The sequence below is a fragment of the Cupressus sempervirens genome, chromosome 2 (genome assembly GCF_028749045.1).
Source record: "Cupressus sempervirens isolate cs-2001-9-10 chromosome 2, ASM2874904v1, whole genome shotgun sequence".
In the NCBI taxonomy this organism is placed as follows: domain Eukaryota; kingdom Viridiplantae; phylum Streptophyta; class Pinopsida; order Cupressales; family Cupressaceae; genus Cupressus; species Cupressus sempervirens.
Window position 1 is genome coordinate 555,302,764 of NC_143119.1, and position 15,963 is coordinate 555,318,726.

General features: G+C 48.2%; 3 non-coding genes and 1 pseudogene across 3 annotated transcripts; 1 reads left to right on the top strand and 3 right to left on the bottom strand.

Moving 5' to 3' along the window:
• The window catches only part of LOC149573708 (uncharacterized), a 150,121-nt pseudogene that overhangs the window by 66,535 nt on the left and 67,623 nt on the right, over positions 1-15,963 (top strand).
• On the bottom strand, positions 8,911-12,308 carry LOC149573714 (25S ribosomal RNA). The gene has a single exon (XR_016360994.1). It is a non-coding gene; the product is annotated as a 25S ribosomal RNA (ribosomal RNA).
• LOC149573715 (5.8S ribosomal RNA) lies at positions 12,533-12,686 on the bottom strand. Its single transcript, XR_016361206.1, has one exon. It is a non-coding gene; the product is annotated as a 5.8S ribosomal RNA (ribosomal RNA).
• LOC149573716 (18S ribosomal RNA) lies at positions 13,459-15,269 on the bottom strand. The gene has a single exon (XR_016360694.1). It is a non-coding gene; the product is annotated as an 18S ribosomal RNA (ribosomal RNA).

The window sequence follows — 15,963 nt, forward strand, 5'->3', positions numbered from 1 at the left end:
AGTGAACTTGGTGAGATTACTTGGTGGGGTGAACTGATGAACAGACTTAAAGAGTCGACTTGGTGGGCCGACCTGGTGGGGTGACCTGGTGGGGTACTTGGCAAGGTGAACTGATGACCAAACTTAAAGGTGGGAGTACTTGGTGGGTTGACCTGGTGGGGTGACTTGATGAACAGACTTATAGAGTCAACTTGGTGAGAGTAGGTTTTCTGGTGACTTGATGAACAGACTTAAAGAGTCAGCTTTGTGGGGTGACTTGATGAAAGGACTTAAAGAGTCGACTTGGTGGGGTGACTTGATGAATGAACTTAAAGGGTCAACTTTGCGGGGTGACTCGATGAACGGACCTAAAGAGTTGAGTTGGCGAGACTACTTGGTGGGCTTACCTGATGAACAAACTTAGAGAGTTGACTTGGTGAGAGTACTTGGTGGGCCAACCTGGTTGGGTGCCTTCATGAACTGACATAAAGAGTCAACTTGGTGGGGTGACTTGATGAATGGACTTCAAGGGTCGACTTGGCAAGGTGACTTGATGAATGGTCCTAAAGAGTTGACTTGGTGAGAGTACTTGGTGTGGTGACTTGATGAACAGACTTAAAGAGTCGAATTGGTGAGAGTACTTGGTGGGGTGACTTGATGGACATAGTTAAAGAGTCTACTTTGTGAGAGTACTTGGTCGGCTGACTTGATGAACGCACTTGAAGAATCGACTTGGTTAAAGTACTTGGTGGGGTGACTTGATGAACGTACTTAAAGATTCGACTTGGTGGGCCGACCTGGCAGGGTGACTTGATGAACGAACTTAGAGAGTCGACTTGGTGAGAGTACTAGGTGACTTGGTGGGCTGACCTGGCCGGGTGACTTGATGAACAAACTTAAAGAGTCGACTTGGTGAGAGTACTCGGTGGGCTGACCTGGTCATGTGACTTGATGAACGAACTTAAAGAGTCAACTTGGTGGGCCGACTTGGGTGGCCGAGCTGGCGAGGTGAATTGATGAACGAACCTAAAGAATCAACTTTGTGAGAGTACTTGGTGGGGTGACTTGATGAACAAACCTAAAGAGTCAACCTGGTGAGAGTACTTGGTGGGCCGACCTAGCGGGGTGAGTTGATGGGAAAACTTAAAGAGTCAACTTGGTGAGAGTACTTGGTGGGGTGACCTGGCGGGGTGACTTGATGAACAAAATTGAAGAGTCGACCTTGTGGGCCGACTTGGCAGAGTGACTTCATGAACGAACTTAAAGAGTCCACTTGGTGAGCTGACCTGGTGGGGTGAGTTGATGAACGAACTTAAAGATTCGACCTGGTGAGAGAACTTGGTGGGCCGAGCTAGCGGGGTGAATTGATGAATGAACCTAAAGAGTCAACTTTGTAAGAGTACTTGGTGGGCCGACCTGGCCAAGTGACTTGATGATCGAGCTTAAAGGGTCGACTTGGTGAGAGTACTTGGTGGGCTGACCTGGTGGAGCAACTTGATGAATGAACTTAGAGAGTCAACTTTGTGAGAGTACTTGGTGGGGTGACTTGATGAACAAACCTAAAGAGTCGACCTGGTGAGAGTACTTGGTGGGCCGACCTGGCGGGGTGATTTGATGGGCAAACTTAAAGAGTCGACTTGGTGAGAGAAATTGGTGGGGTGACCTGGCGGGGTGACTTGATGAACGAACCTAAAGAGTCGACCTGGTGAGAGGAATTTGTGGGCTGACCTGGTGGGGTGACTTGATGAATGAACTTAAAGAGTCAACTTGGTGTGGTGACTTGATGAACGCACTTGAAGGGTCAACTTGGTGGGGTGACTCTATGAACGGACCTAAAGAGTTGACTTGGTGAGAGTACTTGGTGGGGTGACTTGATGAAAGGACTTAAAGAGTCAACTTGGTGAGAGTACTTGGTGGGGCGACTTGATGAACAGACTCAAAGAGTCAACTTGGTGGGAGTACTTGGCGGGGTGAACTGATGAACAGACTTAAAGAGTCGACTTGGAGGGCTGACCTGGTGGGGTGACATTATGGACGGACTTAAAGAGTTGACTTGGTTAGAGTATTTTTTCTGGTGACTTGATGAATGGACTTGAAGAGTCGACTTGGTGGGGTGACTTGATGAAAGGACTTAAAGAGTCGACTTGGTGAGAGTACTTGGTGGGGTGACTTGATGAACGGACTTAAAGGGTCAACTTGGCAGGTTGACTTGATGAACAGACCTAAGGAGTTGACTTGGTGAGAGTACTTGGCGGGGTGAACTAATGAACAGACTTAAAGAGTTGACTTGGTGGGCTGACTTGGTGGGGTGACTTGATGAACGAACTTATAGAGTCGACTTGGTGAGAGTAGTTGTTCTGGTGACTTAATGAATGGACTTGAAGAGTCGGGTTGGTGGGATGACTTGATGAAAGGACTTAAAGAGTCGACTTGGTGGGGTGACTTGATGAACAAACTTAACGGGTCAACTTTGCGGGGTGACTCGATGAACGGACCTAAAGAGTTGACTTGGTGAGAGTACTCGGTGGGGTGACCTGATGAACAGACTTAGAGAGTCGATTTGGTGAGAGTACTTGGTGGGCCGACCTAGTTGGGTGACTTCGTGAACTGACTTAAAGAGTCGACTTGGTGGGGTGACTTGATGAACGGACTTCAAGGGTCGACTTGGCAAGGTGACTTGATGAACGGTCCTAAAGAGTTGACTGGGTGAGAGTACTTGGTGTGGTGACTTGATGAACAAACTTAAAGAGTCAAATTGGTGAGATTACTTGGTGGGGTGACTTGATGAACATAGTTAAAGAGTCGACTTGGTGAGAGTACTTGGTCGGGTGAATTGATGAACGCACTTGAAGAATCAACTTGGTTAGAGTACTTGGTGGGGTGACTTGATGAATGAACTTAAAGATTCGACTTGGTGAGAGTACTCGGTGGGCTGACCTGGTCACGTGACTTGATGAACGAACTTAAAGAGTCGACTTGGTGAGAGTACTTGGTGACTTGGTGGGCCGACTTGGCCGGGTGACTTGATGAACAAACTTAAAGAGTCGACTTGGTGAGAGTACTCGGTGGGCTAACCTGGTCACGTGAGTTGATGAATGAACTTAAAGAGTCGACTTTGTGGGTCAAACTAGTGGGGTGACTTGGTGAGAGTACTTGGTGGGCTGACCTGGTAGGGTGACATGATGAACGAACTTAGAGAGTCGACTTTGTGAGAGTACTTGGTGGGTCGAACTGGCGGGGTGACTTGATGAATGAACTTAAAGAGTTGACCTGGTGAGAGAACTTGGTGGGCCAAGATAGCGGGGTGAATTGATGAATTTACCTAAAGAGTCAACTTTGTGAGAGTACTTGGTGGGCCGACCTGGCCGGGTGACTTGATGACCGAACTTAAAGGGTCGACTTGGTGAGAGTACTTGGTTGGCCGACCTGGTGGAGTGACTTGATGAACGAACTTAGAGAGTCAACTTTGTGAGAGTACTTGGTGGGGTGACTTGATGAACAAACCTAAAGAGTCGACCTGGTGAGAGTACTTGGTGGGCCGACCTGGCGGGGTGACATGATGGGAAAACTTAAAGAGTCAACTTAGTAAGAGTACATGGTGGGGTGACCTGGCGAGGTGACTTGATGAAAGAACTTAAAGAGTAGACCTTGTGGACTAACTTGCCAGAGTGACTTCATGAATGAACTTAAAGAGACCACTTGGTAGGCTGACCTAGCGGGGTGAGTTGATGAACGAACTTAAAGAGTCGACTTGGTGAGAGTAATTTGTTGGCTGACTAGGCAGGGTGATTTGATGAATGAACTTAAAGAGTCAACTTGGTGGGGTGACTTGATGAACGCACTTGAAGGGTCGACTTGGTGGGGAGACTCTATGAACGGACCTAAAGAGTTGACTTGGTGAGAGTACTTGGTGGGGTGACTTGATGAAAGGACTTAAAGAGTCAACTTGGTGAGAGTACTTGGCGGGGTGACTTCATGAATGCACTTGAAGAATCGACTTGGTTAGAGTACTTGGTGGGGCGACTTGATGAACGGACTCAAAGAGTCAACTTGGTGAGAGTACTTGGTGGGGTGAACTGATGAATAGACTTAAAGAGTCGACATGGTGGGCCGACTTGGTGGGGTGACTTTATGGATGGACTTAAAGAGTCGACTTGGTTAGAGTACTTGTTCTGGTGACTTGATGAATGGACTTGAAGAGTCGACTTGGTGGGGTGACTTGATGAAAGGACTTAAAGAGTTGACTTGGTGAGAGTACTTGGTGGGGCGACTTGATGAATGGACTTAAAGCATCTACTTGGCGGGGTGACTTGATGAACGGACCTAAGGAGTTGACTTGGTGAGAGTACTTGGCGAGGTGAACTGATGAACGGACTTAAAGAGTCAACTTGGTGGGCCAACTTGGTGGGGTGACTTGATGAACGGACTTATAGAGTCGACTTGGTGAGAGTAGTTATTCTGGTGACTTGATGAGTGGACTTGAAGAGTCAGCTTGGTGGGGTGACTTGATGAAAGGACTTAAAGTGTCGACTTGGTGGGGTGACTTGATGAACGAACTTAAAGGGTCGAGTTTGCGGGGTGACTCGATGAACGGACCTAAAGAGTTGACTTGGTGAGAGTACTCGGTGGGGTGACCTGATGAACAGAGTTAGAGAGTCAACTTGGTGAGAGTACTTGGTGGGCCGACCTGGTTGGGTGACTTTGTGAACTAACTTAAAGATTCGACTTGGTGGGGTGACTTGATGAATAGACTTCAAGGGTCGACTTGGCAAGGTGACTTGGTGAATGGTCCTAAAGAGTTGACTTGGTGAGAGTACTTGGTGTGGTTACTTGATGAATAGACTTAAAGAGTCAAATTTTTGAGAGTACTTGGTGGGGTGACTTGATGAACGAACTTAAAGATTCAACTTTGTGGGCTGACCTGGTGGGTTGACTTGATGAACAAACTTAGAGAGTCAACTTGGTGAGAGTACTTGGTGACTTGGTGGGCTGACCTGGCCGGGTGACTTGATGAAAAAACTTAAAGAGTCGACTTGGTGAGAGTACTCAGAGAGCTGACCTGGTCACGTGACTTGATTAATGAACTTAAAGAGTCGACTTGGTGGGTCGAACTAGTAGGGTAACTTGGTGAGAGTACTTGGTGGGCTGACCTGGCAGGGTGACTTGATGAACGAACTTAGAGAGTCGACTTTGTGAGAGTACTTGGTGGGTTGAACTGGCAGGGTGACTTGATGAACGAACTTAAAGAGTCGACTTGGTGGGGCGACTTGATGAACGCACTTGAAGGGTTGACTTGGTGGGGTGACTCTATGAATGGAACCTAAAGAGTTGACTTGGTGAGAGTACTTGGTGGGGTGACTTGATGAAAGGACTTAAAGAGTCAAGTTGGTGAGAGTACTTGGTGGGGCGATTTGATGAATGCACTTGAAGAATCAACTTGGTTAGAGTACTTGGTGGGGTGACTTGATGAACGAATTCAAAGAGTCAACTTGGTGAGAGTACTTGGTGGTTCGACTTGATGAGCAGACTTAAAGAGTCAACTTGGTGAGAGTGGGTCTAATGGGGTGAGGTGGTGAGTGGGCCTAATAGGGCAAGTTGGTGGGGCGACTTGGCAAGTGGAATTAGAGGGCCAACGTGGTGAGGTGACTCATTGAGTCAACATGGTGAGGTGACTCATGGTGAGGAGCTATCCTGGAGACGAATTGGTGGGCCTACTTGATTAGTCGACTTGGTGAGCTGACCTGACAAGCTGACACAGTGAGCGGGCTTAAAGAGGCGACGACTTGGTGGGGTAACTTGGCAAGCCTACTTATTGAGGGAAGATGGTGAGTCGACTTGGTGAGCTAACTTGGTGAGCGCACTTAAAGAGTCAACTTCGTAAGGTGACTCGACGAGTTAGCTCGCTGATGCAACTTGGGCGGGCCGACCTGGCGAGCGAACTTAAAGAGGCGACTTGGGCGGGCTGACCTGGTGAGAAAACTTAAAGAGTTGACTTGGCAACGTACTTGAACAACTGACTTGGTGAGCTGACATGGTGAATGGGCTTAGAGAAGCAACTCGGTGGTGCAACTTGGCGAGCACACTTGCTGGGGCAAGGTGGTAAAATGACTAGGTGATTCGACTTGGTGAGCTGAGTTAGGGAGTTGACTTGGTGAGCAAACTTAAGGGGTCGACTTGGTGAGGCAACCTGAATAGTCGACTCGGTGAGCTGACTTGGGGAGCCGCCATGGTGAGCGGTCTTAAAGAAGAGGCGACCTGGTGTGGCGAGATGGTAAGTCATCTTGGTGAGCCGGCTTGACGAGCTGTAAGCGGACTTAAAGAGTCAATTATTGATTTGGCAAAGACCACATGGTCAGATGACTTGGTGAGCTGACCTGGCTAGCAAAATTGGCAAGAAAAATTATAGAATCGACTTGCTGTCCCCAGCCAGGATCGCATGCCTAGGTCGACCCAACTTGGGTCACCCAACTCCGTTGCCCCAGCCTCGGGCAACCTGACTGGGTTGCCAGAGTGGGTCGATTAGGGGAAAAAAAAAAATCATGGGAGGCCCTGTATAGCGAAAAGCACTAAATTTTGGGCATTACAAAAAAAAAAAAAAAACAAGTTACCCGCTTTTGGATCACGCACAAGTTTCAATTCACGTATTGCCGAGCCGACTCGAGGCGTTAGGAAAAAAAGAATGAAATTTTGGGAGTTCAAAAAAAAATGTTACCCAGTTTTGGATCACGCACAAGGCTCGGGTCACGTAGCATCGAGATGCCTTGGATGACATGATTCGAGCGAAAAGTCGACGGTGGCATGAGTCGTGCAAAAACATTGGAGGCCATTAAGGCTCGAGGCACTTTGAGTTGAGGTTGCCGAGGCGGGTTGGGTTGAAAACTTTGGGCATTAACGAAAAAGAAAAAGTTAACCACTTTTGGATCACGTACACGGCTCGGGGCACTTAGAATAAAGTCAAGTATAGTGACATGAGTCGTGCGAAAAATTTGGAGACGACTCGAGTCGAGGCATCCGACTCTATCCGAGGTCAAAACTTTGGGACTTGACAAAAAAAGAAAAAAGAAAAAGTTACCCGATTTTGGATCACGTAAGTGACTCGGGCCACTCAGAATCAAGGTGAGTGCGGTTACATGAGTCGAGCGAAAAAAAAAAATGGAGGCGGTTAAGGCTCGAGGCAATTCGAGTCATGGTAGCTGAGTCGATTCAAAAACTTTCGCCGTTAGCCAAAAAAAGAGTTAATCGCTTTTAGATCATGTACATGACTTGGGGTGCATAGAATCAAGTCAAGCACGGTGACATGAGTGGTTCAAAAAAATTGCAGGCGATTAAGGCTCGAGGCAATTTGAGTCAGGGTTGGTGACATGATTCGGGTTGAAATCTTTGGGTGTTAACCAAAGAAGGAAGAAGTTAACTGCTTTTGGATCACGTACATGACTCGAGGCACCAAGTTGAGCACGGTGACATGAGTCCTACGAAAAAACTGGAGGCGGTTAAGGCTCGAGGCGATATGAGTTAGGGTTGCCGACACAATTTGGGTTGAAAACTTTGGGCGTTAACCCAAAAAAAGAGTTGACCACCTTTGGATCATGCACATGACTCAGTGCACTTAGAATCATGTCGAGCACGGTGACATGAGTCATGTGAAAAAATTGGAGGCAGTTAAGGCTCGACGCGATTTGAGTCGAGGTTCGAGTAGTTGGGGCGATTCGAGTCGGGGTTGCCGACACGGTTCGAGTTGAAAACTTTGGGCATTAACCCTTAAAAGAAAAAAGTTGACCTCTTTTGTACCACGTACATGACTTGGGGCACTTAGAATCAAGTCGAGCACGTTGACCAATTTTCGATCACGTACATGAGTCGTCTGCCCTCACAAAAATTACAAAACTTGGGGACCCGCTTGGAATTTGCAGTTGGAAGATTTTTCTGCCCTCACAAAAATTTAAAAACCCCACCCGCTCGAAATTTGGACTTGGAAGATTTTTCTGCCCTCGCGGAATTTACAAACCCCACCTGCTTGGAATTTGGCACTTGGAAATTACGAAACCCTGCCCGCCTGGAATTTGGACTAAGAAGATTTTTTCACCCTCACAGAAATTGCAAACCCGACCCACATGGAAATTGCACTTGGAAGACTTTTTCGCACTCGCGGAAATCACAAAACCCCACCCGCGGGGAATTCGGCACTTGGGAGATTTTTCTGCCCTTCTGAAAATTGCAAACCCCACCAGCTCGAAATTTGGGACTCAGGAGATTTTTTTCCCCCTCGTGAAAATTTTACAAAACCCCACTCGCCCGAAATTTGGCACTCGGGAGATTTTTCTGCCCTGGCAGAAATTTCTACAAAACCCCTCCCTCCCACCAGGAATTTGGCACTCGGGAGATTTTGCCGCCCTGGCGGAAATTGCAAACCCCACCCGCCAGGAATTTGGCACCTGGGAGATTTTTATGCCCTCCTGAAAATTGCAAACCCCACCCGCCGGGAATTTGGCACTTGGGAGATTTTTTCTCCCTCGCGGAAATTTTCACAAAACCCCACCCGCTTGGAATGTGGCACTTGGGAGATTTTTTTGCCCCGACAGAAATTGCAAAACCCCACCCGCCGGGAATTCGGCACTTGGGAGATTTCTTCGCCCTCACAGAAATTTTCACAAAACCCCACCCACTCAAAATTTGGCACCTGGGAGAGTTTTCCCGCCCTCGCCAAAAATTGCAAACCCCACCCGCCCAAAATTTGGCACTTGGAAGATTTTTCCCGCACTCGCACAAATTGCAAACCCCACCCGCCGAGAATTTGGCACCTGAGAGATTGTTATGAGCTAGCAAGAAAAAACCTTGCAAACCCCACCCCCACCCAGAATTTGGCACGTGGGAGATTTTCTCGCCCTCGCGCAAATTACAAACCCCACCCGCCTCAGAGTCGAAAAAGGTTTTACGAATCGAGGCGACAGAGGGCTAAATCTCAGTGGATCGTGGCAGCAAGGCCACTCTGCCACTTACAATACCCCATCGCTTATTTAAGTCATCTGCAAAAGATTCTTCTCGCTGACCACTTGAAATTAATATCCAAGGTTGCTCCAACAGGCTAGTGCACCGATCGAAGATGGCTAATGACACAGGCCCCTAGGAGTGCAAGAGCACCCCTACTGCGGGTCGCGATGCAGCTAAAGAGAGATATGCACCGCATCTAGCATAGATTCTGACTTAGAGGCGTTCAGTCATAATCCGACACACGGTAGCTTCACGCCACTGGCTTTTAAACCAAGCGCGATGACCAAATGTGTGAATCAACGGTTCCTCTCGTACTAAGTTGAATTACTATCACGGCACGGATCATCAGTAGGGTAAAACTAACTTGTCTCATGACGGTCTAAACCCAGCTCACGTTCCCTATTGGTGGGTGAACAATCCAACACTTGGTGAATTCTTCTTCACAATGATAGGAAGAGCTGACATCGAAGGATCAAAAAGCAACGTCACTATGAACGCTTGGCTGCCACAAGCCGGTTATCCCTGTGGTAACTTTTTTGACACCTCTAGCTTCAAATTTCGAAAGTCTAAAGGATCGATAGACCATGCTTTCACGATTTGTATTCGTATTGAAAATCAAAATCAAATGAGCTTTTATCCTTTTGTTCCACATGAGATTTCTGTTCTCGTTGAGCTCATCTTAGGACACCTGCATTATCTTTTAATAGATGTGTCGCCCCAACCAAACTCCCCACCTGACAATGTCTTTCACCTGGATCGACACGCCTAGACGCACCTTAAGGCCAAAAATAGGGGCATTGCCCCATCTTCGCCTCATGGAATAAGTAAAATAACGTTAAAAGTAGTGGTATTTCACTTGTGCCTGAAAGCTCCCACTTATTCTACACCTCTCAAGTCATTTCACAAAGTCAGACTAGAGTCAAGCTCAACAGGGTCTTCTTTCCCCGCTGATTCCGCCAAGCCCATTCCCTTGGCTGTGGTTTCGCTAGATAGTAGATAGGGACACTAGGAATCTTGTTAATCCATTCATGCACATCACAAATTAGATGACGAGGCATTTGGCTACCTTAAGAGAGTCATAGTTACTCCCGTCGTTTACCCGTGCTTGGTTGAATTTCTTCACTTTGACATTCAGAGCATTGGGCAGAAATCACATTGCGTCAGCATCCGTAGGGACCATGCTTTGTTTTAATTAAACAGTCGGATTCCCCTTGTCCATACTAGTTCTGAGTTGACTGTTTGCCACCTAGGGAAAGCCCTCTGAAGGGGGCATCTTGCGTCCATCGCTCGATCGGCACATGACAGCCCGCCCTTGCCGCGAGAGCAGCTTGGGCAGGCCGCCAATAGCCCACAAGTTTGGGGCATAGACCCCTAAGCCCAGCCCTCAGAGCCAATCCTTTTCCTGAAGTTACGGATCCATTTTGCCGACTTCCCTTACCTACATTGTTCTATTGACCAAAGGTTGTTCACCTTGGAGACTGGATGTGGTTATGAGTATGACCGAGTGTGAATGGTACTCGATCCTCTAGATTTTCAAGGGCCGTCGAAGGTGCACCAGACACCGTGAGACATGTGGTGCTCTTCCAGCCGTTGGACCCTATCTCCGGTTGAACCGATTTTAGGGTGGGCAGGCTGTTAAAAAGAAAAGATAACTCTTCCCGAGGCCCCTGCCAACATCTCCAGATTTCCTAACGTTGCCGTCCGCCGCCACGTCCCGGTTCGGGAATATAAACTCGATTCCCTTTCGATGACTGCACAAAGTGTGCCCTTGAAACAGGGTTTCCCCATCTCTTAGGATCGACTAGCCCATGTCCAAGTGCTATTCACATGGAACCTTTCCCCACTTCAGTCTTCAAAGTTCTCATTTGAATATTTGCTACTACCACCAAGATCTGCACCGGGGGCCGGTCCACCCAGGCTCACGCCCAAGGTTTTGCAACAACCCTCACGTCCTCCTACTCATTAGAGCCTGGCACTTGCCCCGACGACTAAGTATAGGTTGCGCACTTCAGTGCCATCCATTTTTGGGGCTAGTTGATTCGACAGGTGAGTTGTTACACACTCCTTAGCGGATTTCGACTTCCATGACCACCGTCCTGCTATCTTAATCAACCAACACCCTTTGTGGGATCTGGGTTAGCGCGCAATTTGGCACCGTAACTCGGCTTTCAGTTCATCCCGCATCGCCAGTTCTGCTTACCAAAAATGGCCCACTTGGAGCTCATGATTCTGTGGCGCGGCTCAACAAAGGAGCCGTGCCGACTTACCTATTTAAAGTTTGAGAATAGGTCGAGGGCGTTACGCCCCCGATGCCTCTAATCATTTGCTTTACCCGATAAAACTTGCACGTGAGCTCCAGCTATCCTGAGGGAAACTTCGGAGGAAACTAGCTACTAGATGGTTTGATTAGTCTTTCGCCCCTATACCCAAGTTAGATGAACAATTTGCACGTTAGTATCACTGCGAGCCTCCACCAGAGTTTCCTCTGGCTTTGCCCTGCTCAGGCATAGTTCACCATCTTTCGGGTCCCAACAGGTGTGCTCGCACTTGAACCCTTCACAGAAGATCAGGGTTGGTCGGCGGTGCACCCCCCGAGAGGGGATCTTGCCAATCAGCTTCCTTGCACCTTGCAGGTTTTCCAAACCCACCAACTTGCACACATATTAGAATCCTTGGTCCGTGTTTCAAGATGGGTCAGATGGAAAGCCCGCTGGCCAGCGCCACAAGTTCACAAGTGCCTAAGAGCCCATCGTAAAGGTGCACGCTTCGCTCCTCGACCGCCACAACAGAAGTATTTGTGCGACCAAGAAGGTCATGCTTGTGCCACCATGACAACCTACGCTGTTACGTCCCTCGAACTGAGCAACGGACTGGCTCACACCATTCCGCATCCAATTGGGGCACATCGCCGGCCTCCATCCGCCTCCCTCCCAAAAATTTCAAGCACTCTTTAACTCTCTTTTCAAAGTCCTTTTCATCTTTCCCTCACGGTACTTGTTCACTATCGGTCTCTCACTCGTATTTAGCCTTGGATGGAATTTACCACCCGATTAGGGTTGCATTCCCAAACAACCTGACTCGCTGACAGCGCCTCGTGGTGCAACAGGGTCCAGGCCCGATGGGGCTCTCACCCTCTCCAGCACCCCCTTCCAGGGGACATGGGCTTGGTCTGTCACTGAGGACACTTCTATAGACTACAATTTGACAGGCGTGGCCGTCAATTTTCATGCTGGGCTCTTCCCGATTCGCTCACCGTTACTAGGGGAATCCTGGTAAGTTTCTTTTCCTTCGCTTATTGATATGCTTAAACTCAGCGGGTACTCACGCTTGACTTGGGGACACGGTAGAGATGCAAAAATGCCCACACTGCGGCGGGCCGCTAAGCCCAGAATAAAGTTCCTTGCGAGGAATCGTTCGATCGGCGCAAACCAACGCCAGCCTTTGCGAGCCACCATTCGTTGTGACGGATCGACAGACCTCGTGCTCATTTCAGCCGACCATGCACCACTTGCAAACACAGACGGCCATCTCTGCTCCTCGCTGGGGAGGGAAAAATTTTGTAGTGTGACACCCAAGCAGACGTGCCCTTGGCCGAGGCCTCAGGTGCAACTTGCGTTCAAAGACTTGATGATTCACAAGATTCTGCAATTCACACTAAGTATCACATTTCGCTACATTCTTCATCGTGGCGAGAGCCGAGATATCCGTTGCCGAGAGTCATGATTTTAATCTAGAAACATTGCTCACATACTAATGGATTGTGGAAATCTAATTATGTTAAGTCATGATTTTGTTTTTCTTTTGTCTTTTGGCGACCCAAGTGCGTAAGGCACTGGCTCGCACTTTGTTCTTTGGATTTTTAAGGTGTGCGATGCACCCGTGTGTTCGGTGGTTGACACATCCCGAACCTTGAGCACCCAATGGGTGCGATGAGGAACGCTGTGGTGTGTCCCCGCCCCATCACCTTGCAAAGGTGGGAGGTGACACATGGGAGAGCTGTGTCAACGGATGGGGCCCCTTTCCTAAAAATCATGCGAGTGCACCCATCCTAAACACAGAACACTCCAAGCGATGAGTCAACACACCTGAGCAAGGCAACGGGGGGTTGCGGCAGTCTCGACTTGCCGCCGTCGAAACGACGGATCCCTAGCACAGTGCCACGCACGTGTTCGGACCATGAAATCTCAGTGGGGGACGAGGCCCAGACCCCCTCTAAACTGCAACTGAGCAGAGACCTCTCACTCCAAAGCGGACATCGTTTGAAGGCACCGATCCTAATCCAAATGGCATTCGAGTCTCTTCTTCACCCCGCGGGGAATCCATGCTTTCGATCACGGGCATTCGATGTGACCCTCGACCTCAATGGTGCTGGACCCATAGCTTGGCCGTCTAGCACATCGCTGCAGGGATGAGTGTCTACATGTTGCCGAGATTTCAAGGGCGGGGAGGAGGCCAGCTCCATCCCCTACACGATTCAGGGTCTCGAACTGACAATGATCCTACTACAGGTTCACCTATGGTAACCTTGTTACGAATTCTCCTTCCTCTAAATGATAAGGTTCAGTGAAATTCTCATGATGTCGCTGACAGGAACTGCCATCATCACCACAATCCAAACACTTCACTGAATCATTCAATCGGTAGGAGCAACGGGCGGTGTGTACAAAGGGTAGGGACGTAGTCAACGCGAGCTGATGACTTGCGCTTACTAGGAATTCCTCATTGAAGATCAATAATTGCAATGGTCTATCCCCATCACGATGCAATTTGGCAAGATTTCCCAAACCTTTCAGGCCAGGGAGAGAAACTCATTGGTTGCATCAATGTAGCACGCGTGCAGCCTAGAACATCTAAGGGCATCATAGACTTGTTATTGCCTCAAACTTCCATGGCCTAGGAGGCCATAGTCCCTCTAAGAAGCTGGCCGCGAAGGGGAACCTCTGCGTAGCTAGTTAGTAGGCTGAGGTCTCATTCGTTAATGGAATTAACTAGACAAATCGCTCCAGTAACTAAGAACGGCCATGCACCACCACCCATAGAATCAAGAAAGAGCTCTCAATCTGTCAATCCTTACTATGTCTGGACCTGGTAAGTTTCCTCGTGTTGAGTCAAATTAAGCCACAGGCTCCACTCTTGGTGGTGCCCTTCTGTCAATTCCTTTAAGTTTCAGCCTTGCAACCATACTCCCCCAGGGACCCAAACACTCTGATTTCTTAGAAGGTGCTGGTGGAGTCCTTAGAGCAACATCTACCGATCCCTGGTCGGCATCGTTTATGGTTGAGACTAGGATGGTATCTGATCGTCTTCGAGCCCACAACTTTCGTTCTTGATTAATGAAAATATCCTTGGAAAATGCTTTTACAGTGGTTCATCTTCCATAAATCCAAGAATTTCACCTCTGACAATGAAATACGAATGCCCCCGACAGTCCCTATTAATCATTACTCTGGTCCCGAAGGCCAACAAAACAGGACTAGACTCCTATCGCATTATTCTATGCTAATGTATTCAGAGCGTAGGCTTGCTTTGAGCACTCTAATTTTTTCAAAGTAACGGTGCTGGAACCATGACCCAGCCAATTAAGGCCAGGAACACGCCACCGGCAGAAGGGACGTGAGGGCCAGTGCACACCCAAAAGGCGGACCGACCGTGATGACCCAAGGTCCAACTACGAGCTTTCTAACTGCAACAACTTAAATATATGCTATTGGAGCTGGAATTACCATGGCTCCTAGCACCAGACTTGCCCTCCAATGGATCCTCGTTAAGGGATTTAGATTGTACTCATTCCAATTACTAGACTTGATGAGCCCAGTATTGTTATTTATTGTCACTACCTCCCCGTGTCAGGATTGGGTAATTTGCGAACCTGCTACCTTCCTTAGATGTGGTAGCCATTTCTCAGGCTCCCTCTCTGGAATCAAACCCTAATTCTCCATCACCCATCACCACCATGGTAGGCCTCTATCCTACCATCAAAAGTTGATAGGGCAAAAATTTGAATGAAGCATCGCCAACACAAAGGCCGTGCGATCCGTCGAGTTATCATGAATCACCGAAATAGCGGGAAAGCCCGCACTAGCCTTTTATCTAATAAATACATCCCTTCCAAGATTCAAAATTTGGTGCACGTATTAGCTCTAGAATTACTACGATTATCTGAGTAGCAAAGTACCATCAAAGAAACTATAACTGATTTAATGAGCCATCCGCAGTTTCACAGTCTGAAATAGTTCATACTTAGACATGCATGGCTTAATCTTTCAGACAAGTATATGACTACTGGTAGGATCAAATAGGTAGCTTCTAACAAAGATTTCACACAAGAGGAAAGTGTCCCATCATCAACCAGAGAGGGCCAAACAGGGAGCCTCGATTCACAGGCACTTGGGAAGAACATCCCGTATGGAACCCTTTACCCTCGAACTTGTTGTCGCCACTACTTGGAAAGAAGCCTCGAGTCTATACGAGATGCACTATGCACATAGCCACCTCAATTTTAAGGCCACTCAGAGACTACTAAAGTGCCAACAGAGACTTCTGTGCTGAAGGGTGAAGGGCCATGCGAGTCGAAAACATGGTTAGTTATGCGATTGGTGGGGGCATCACTGTGCATGCGACCACCTCAATTATAAGGCCGCTCAAGGGCATCGTGTATAACACCCCCTCCACACATTTATAGGTGATGAGAGCTTTCCCGCATACACGGACATGTCTAACCTCTGGAAAATTTCTCCTTTCCCAGCACAGCCTTGCTAACTATTACCCGTGACACGTGATCTGCCAGCGTAGGTACAAAAAAGTTCCTACGGGTGAACACTCACACTAGTTGTGTTGGACAAGCTTCAATCTCATGCACATGCACATACCAAAGAACTGCACCATGAGGGAACCCACCCACGAGCCCTTGGCTAAAAGATACAACTCCATGCACACTCAGCAACAAGCGCATCTTAGAATCAAACACCAAATGTGCAGTGTACTGCAAGCTGTGCA